The sequence below is a fragment of the Mesocricetus auratus genome, unplaced genomic scaffold, assembly GCF_017639785.1.
Source record: "Mesocricetus auratus isolate SY011 unplaced genomic scaffold, BCM_Maur_2.0 Super-Scaffold_100004, whole genome shotgun sequence".
Lineage (NCBI taxonomy): Eukaryota > Metazoa > Chordata > Mammalia > Rodentia > Cricetidae > Mesocricetus > Mesocricetus auratus.
This window is the reverse complement of record NW_024429189.1, coordinates 83,284,636-83,291,773: the sequence shown is the minus strand read 5'-3', so window position 1 is coordinate 83,291,773 and position 7,138 is coordinate 83,284,636.

Genomic DNA, 7,138 nt, shown 5'->3' with positions numbered 1-7,138 from the left:
TGACTTCTAAAGAGACACAGATCTATGGATCCTAGTGGGAGACTGAGCAGCAGGATCATGTGTCCAGGAAGCTGCATCTGTATTCTTTATCATCTGGCCACCTTCTCCCTTCTCACCTATATTCCAGGCCCCTCTCCACATGGTCCTGGGGCCTTGAAGCCCTCTGTAAAATTTATTAAAGCGGTCATTTTCATTAGAAAGGGTATTGTCATTAAAAGGGGACACTGATAGCTCATTGTCATCGCTTCAGTCTGCCTCTCCCATTTAGATGTTGGCATGAAGGGTTTGATGTACAGAACAATATCATCTGCTCTAATGATCTGTGCGCTGGAGCAAGAGCTCAAAGGCTGCAGCCTTTGCGTTTCACACTGTGCAAGGGGAGGCAGTTGGTACTCATGTGTGATTGGAAGGATGGGAACAAAGGCTGTTAAGAGGACTACACAGGGGCCACAGGGAGTCATAACAAGCCTGGCGAAATTGTTTCAACTCCTTTCCTCAACCTTAGCTGTTGTGACAAATGTGTCAAATCTTTAGACAGGGAATACTGGATGTTGATGGAGCCCGGGTAGATCGAGGAAAGGATCGTGGCTGCAAGTCAAGGTGCCAAAACTAGAAAGGAAAAAAGGAAGGAAGAGAGGAAGACACAAAGAAAAAGAAAGAAAGAAAGGAAGAAAGAAAGAAAGGATTTGCGGAAGGATAAGGTTACTGATATTTATTCCTAAGTTTACTATGTTGAGAAAAGAAATACATTTCTGGTCTGGAGAGTCACCTTATCAACTGCATTCTAATTGCTTTACATTCATATCAATGCCATCACAATTGGTTGACTATGGCTTGAAAAATTAAAAGCCATGGAAGGCTCACAAAATCATATAATATACATCTCAAAGCATGTGAGCAGTTTGCTCTCAGATGTGAAGGGGATTTTCTGACTGTGCCTGGGCTAGTTGTCATTATTTTGGAGATTGCGTTTAGATTGATTATGAACAGCTACGTTTGAGTTGTGGCTTTTCTACAAGGGAATGAGACACATATGAAAGAGTACTTGGCTTCCCCTGGGACCTGTGTCTGGGGCTGAGCTCAAGGCAATGCCTGAAAGTTGCTCTGAGGAAGTTGCCAGTGTTTATGCTGCCTCTTGTGTGGAAGGTTCAAGTTTACTAGGCTGCAAATGATGAGCTAGGATCATAGAGAGATGTTAACTACTGAATGCTGCAGATGATATCTTTTCTCTTCATTTCCTTTCAGGTTGGCAGTGTCACACAAGAGCATGATGCCAGTGGCTTTTACCAGGGGAGGCAAAACCCCCCACATATATGGGCACTTTTTAGTTTAGAATCCACAGTACTTATAAACCAGCATCTATCTTTTAATGGAAATAAAGAAAAATGTTTTTAAAATATGTTAATTGAAATAGAATTACATAGCTTCCCTCCTCCTCTTTCCTCACTCTAGTCCCTCTTAGACACCTTCCATTAAATCTCTCCTTTGTTCCCTCTGAAGTTGATAGCCTTCTTTTGTTTAGTGTGCAGGTGTGGATATACATATTTCTTACTCCATTTTTGTTGGTGGTTTTAAAGACTTACCATTCTGCAGTAGACAGTCGACAGTCAACAAGGATGTTTATGCATGGGAAAACCTAATTCTCCAGCTCTCAGAAGTTGTTAGTTGTCTGTGGTACATTGCTTAGGGAGGAACGAGCTCCACATAAATTTCCCCCCTTCCTTTTTGGCATGCCTATTGATATAGCTGCTGTTCCAGTCTTGTTTACTCAGCTATTTCTGGGAAAGACTATTGAACAGTCTACTTCCTGGTGGTCTGGCTCTTACAATCTTCCCTCCTCATCTTCCACTAAATTCCCTTAGCCATAGGGGTAGTAACTCTGATACAGATTCATCATCCACTGGAGCTAAGCTACCCACTCTCTGTTGGCCTCTGTAATGAGTCCAGTTATAGCTTTCTGCAATTATCTCCATTTTCTGTAAAAAGATGTTTCTTTGATGAGGGTTGGTACTTAAACTTACCTGTGGGTAAAAGGAAAAGATTTAGAATATAGTAAGGATTACACTGGTCTGACAAAATGGTGATAGCGGATTCTTTTCTAAGGTCCATAACTGCACTAGCCCGTGGAAGCTGGCTAGGTTACTAGAACATCATTTCCTTTCTGTTGAGTGGGCCTTCAGTCCCAATACACAATTGTTGCTTGACATTTACTTGTGAGTGTCACTTATTGTAACTTTGTGCATATCTTGCTATACTGGTAATTGTCGTGGTTCATAGGAATATTTAATTGATAACCTTCCTTGGCAGCTTGCATAGTGTTTTCTAGAACCATAGAAGCTGTTATTTCAAGAAGGAGGCTTTCAAGGTACTTCTAGCTCAAACATCTAAATTCTGTGTTCTAACTGTGCAGTGCCTTTAGCAAATCTGTTTCACCTAAAAACCTGAGAGGCAATCAAGAGCTACATTGCCAATATATATTGTTTGGGGAGTCACTTTTACTAAACCTGATCAAGTGGTATTTGGGGTTTTGTTAATTTACAGTTGATGTGGGGAGCATTGTCAGCCCAAGTGGCTTAACTTCCATGCGTGTGTACATACGATGCATTGTATATAATTTTTGGTGAATATAAAGTAATGTGATTTTGAGACAAGTGGCAAGACTTTGGCTGCAAAAATGCCCATAGTAAAGTTTTGTTTCTGACTTTCAAAGGTTACCTCATCACCAAGAAAATAAAACAAATAAAGTATACATTCTAAAGAATAAGCTTATTATTCTTATTTTTATACACAATCTGAAAGAAAATTTTGCTTATATTTTATGGCTTGTAATTTGCATCAGCAGAATGGGGAGGATTGACTCTTATTGACCTCTTGAGAATAGTGAAAGGCAGGTAGTTAATGTCTTTAAAGTCTAGGGTAAGTAGCTTGTTCAATCAAGAGGTCTTGTAATATTATTATTATACCAATCACAGAGTGAGGTCACACCAAATAATTGTTTTCTTCCCTGTCTAATGATACATTCTTAAGCTTCTTGGGGAGCCACTTTCATCACAGAGTTAACTGGAGTCCTGTTGATTGCTCTTTGAAATTGAATGCAAAAAGATTGCTAATATCCAGTGGGGAAACAGGTACTCTTAGACACAGTTGGTGGGAGTGTAAATTGGAACAGCCATTTTGGTTGGTAATTTGGCAAATTCTATAAAAATTTAAAGTGCTCAAAGCCCTCAACCAAGAATTGTAATTGGTGAGTTTCTGTCTTAGAGACAAACATGCCCATGTACACAAAGAAGAATGCACAGGGATTTTTTCAAATAATTATATATATACATATATATTTCAAATATATATATATATATATATATTTGTGTGTCCAGTATTGGAAACTCTTACAAGTCTGACAGAAGTTAGGTGATGGTTCAGCTACACAGTGACACTCTATATAGCAGGTAGAAATGAATAAAGGAAGAGACCTGTTTATACTGATGGAAGGCCCTTTAGATGTATATCTGAAGAAAGAAAAACCCTACTATGTCTGTCATAGAAGATATGTCTTGTAAGCATGTGTATAAAAAGGAACAGATTGTTTGGAAAGTCTTGGAATATATGTGACAGATTAATGGCACCTAGGAAGGAGAATTGTAAGAGTGAGTAGGGGGGAGCACTGACCCTTAATTTTTTCTATTTGCTTATCCTTCAGGCTTTTTACAATAGAAAGAATGCCCATAAGTAATTTTACACAGAATAATAGATTGCAGTTATGTTTCAATTTTCATTAAAAATTATCAGAAGAAATTGCAAATCTTTTATTTCTGTATACCATTAGGGATAGCAGAAGAATAAAAGTTGTCAGGGAAAGTCAAGCTTTAGCTGTATTGCCTTCTTCACCCTCAGTTTCCTTGATCACTGTGTTTCCCTGTTTTGTCACAAGTCACCAGAAGCCTTGGGAATAAGGAAAACATAAGGTGGTGTCTTTGAGAGTGTGGCCCACAGAATATTTACCTCAGAGTTAGCTAGGAAGCCTGTCGATCAAAACATAAGCAATAAGACTCTGTTTCCTTGTTTTGGTTTTTCTTGAGCTCTGTTTTCTTGTTTGGCTAGCAATAGGCTCACTGTCTTTTTCTAGTCTCATTTCTGTAGTTATAGTAAATACCCTGACAAAAAACAGGATAGGGAAGAGGTCATATGGTCTACAATCTCAAGTTACCGCCCATCCTTTCAGGGAGGTTGAGGCAAGAATACAAGAAGCTAGTAATATTGTACCCATTGTCAAGGTCAAAGAGAAAATAAACGTATCCTTGCTTGCTTGCAGCTAGCTTTCGTTTCTCTAATACTACCTAGGAACCTCTGCTTAGCGAATAATGGCTCACACACTCGGCTGGGTCTTCCTACATCAATTAATAATCAAGACACCCCCCCCACTCCTGTACCTGCCCACAGGCCTGCCCTCTCTAGGTGGTTCTTCCTTAACACTCATCCCAGGTTATTCTAGTTTGTGGCAAGTTGACAGTTAAAATTCATCAGTACACTTTCCCTTCACCAACCCACCCTACTGTACTGAGACCAAACAAACAAGTTCAAAGCAACACGTACACTGTATTTCCTCATGTGCAGTGAGTGGTCCAAGTTAGCCATTGGCTAATCAGAATCTATTACAGTTTGTAAAATATTTGGGGGAAACTGCATTGTTTTATCTTTGGAGTTAAATAAAGGCTTCCTGAAAAGAGTAGTCAAAAGAATCCAGAATGAGGATGAAACCAACTCCGGGAGAAGTGGTGAGTGGTTTAGAGACTAGAAGTAGGCCTGGTGCCTGATACTAATACGTAAACTGGACAATGAACTCTCTGCATTCACTGAAGTGTTTCCACTGGGATTTCCTTCATTGCAAATGAAAGCATAACATCATGAGAGGTCATCAAATGCAGAATCAGAACCAGACTTGAATAGAAGCACTAGGGTTTTAATCCCACTCTTACTTAGCATTTGGCTAATTTTAGAAAAATAATACAATTATGCTGCCTACCTCACAACAATGTTGGGGTTTGATAAGTTAATACATCTAAAAGGCATGGACCATAAGAGTACTGTATGGATTATTAGCGCAGCAATAGCTGCTAAAGAAAAAGAGAGTTTATTTGCAGACAGGAATATGAGCCTGACAAAATCAACATGTTCTCTCAACTGCACACTCTTTGAAGGCTCCAAGATGTTCACATGTGTTTAGAGCTGCCAAGACTGGCATGTTTCATGTGGAAGTGTCTAGAGTTATTCATCCACAAGAAGCATGCGTTTTTTTTCTTTTTCTTATGAGAAAAACCTTTTTTAAAAATGACTAGTTAGTATACATTGTTGATTACTGACTGAGCTGAAATACTGACTTGGAGAAAACATTAATTAAGGTGGAGTTCAGGGTGTCAGATGAACAAGGATCCATTTGTTTTTCTTCTTTAGCAATTGCCTTGTTTCTGTGGCTGTAAGATAGAAACCCGAGATATTTTGTCCTGTCCCATCTGAAAAAAAAAAAAAGAAAGAAAAGAAAAGAAAAGAAAAGAAAAAAGTCAGGGGGGCACTTCTGTCTACTTCTTAGTCTAGCTTGGAAACCACATTTTCATGCATAGACAAAGCAATTAGAAATTCCAAGCAAAGAGCTTGCAATAATAATAGCTGCCATTTATTGAGTGGCTATAATGTGCTAAGCACTAGGCTAAACTTTCCATATTCATTATTTCATGTAATTAACTCTCCAGTCATCTGCCATAGGTAGGATGATTTCTCTTTTATGCAGGAGAGAGAGAGAGAGAGAAAGAGAGCGAGAGAGAGAGAGAGAGAGAGAGAGAGAGAGAGAGAGAGAGAGAGCGAGCGCAATTGCAAGTCCATTAGCTAGCTAGTGGCAGGGCATAAGTGTGCAATGGAGTCTGCTGGCTTATAGCAGTCACCAACACATTAAGCTGGTATAAGGAAAACCTCCCTCAGAATTTACTGTAGAGTAAACATCTAGATAGCTACAGTCTTAGAGACCTAATAGAATTCTTAAAAGAGTTTGTGCATGGACAGATGAGTGTACACACACTCCCACTAGACTGACTAAAATACTTTTTTATTTTGTGTCTCCTATGGATTTTAAAGCCATCGCTATCAAAGCTCTGTCACCGAAGATGCTGTGAAACAACAACATGGCTTCTCTATCAAGGAGTGCCTGTTTCTCACGGCAGTCAGATTGCCTTTCAGGCTTTTCCTGCATACTTGATAATTCAGAAGCGTTCCCCTGTACAGTAATTAAAGATGAGTTTCCCAGCCCTGTTGAAAAAACTCCTCAATTTAGCTCTGACAGGTTAGATTTTATAATGAGGTGAAAGGATACTACTGCTGCCAAAAAAAAAAAAAAAAAGAGAGAGAGAGAGAAAAAAAATTCAGGAACTCTGCTACTCACAAAAGGCTGTCAAATATTATATGCCTCAGCGTAGCAGCTCACGGTGAAAGGGAGGCTGTTGCTGGGTTTCAGGTTTTCCTTGCTCTATCTATATTCTCGGAACAAACAGCTGTGAAGAACTGGAAATGCTCTTTAAGGAATCAAGCTCTCAGTGACCAAAGGCCCCTTTCTCTTGAAGCAGAAGGAAATGCTAACACATGCCCTGTTCACTGTCTCTCCACTGTCCCCTTAAAAGAGCCCCAATTACAGCCTGGACCTGCTCAATAGGTGCAGGACTGGAGGGTTGAAAAGTTCACACCGGCATGTCCAGTCCTTCTGTGAGCCTGGCATGTTTATGTAAACCAGTATTTGGGGGATTTTTATTTTAGACAGTCAGCCCCCGACTCTCCCTTCTGCTTCCTTGTTTGAGAATGTGTTGCAAAATTATTGTGATTGTCATCGTTTCCCTGACCCAAAGCTAACAATCAGCTTGCTTTGTTTCCTGGTTAAATTTAGACCACAATATCCACGGAGTTTGTATCACATATATTGGCTGTGTGTGTGCATGTATTGTTTTCTGTGCACACATACGCGCAGAGAGCGATCAGCTCAAAGACAAGCAGTTGGAGCGAGGCCAGTGTTCCGCTTTGGTGTGCCATGCAGATGAGACCCCTGTGTCCCCAGGGCTTGAAGCCATTTGTCCTTTGGAAGCAGCTAACAGGTTGGATGCTA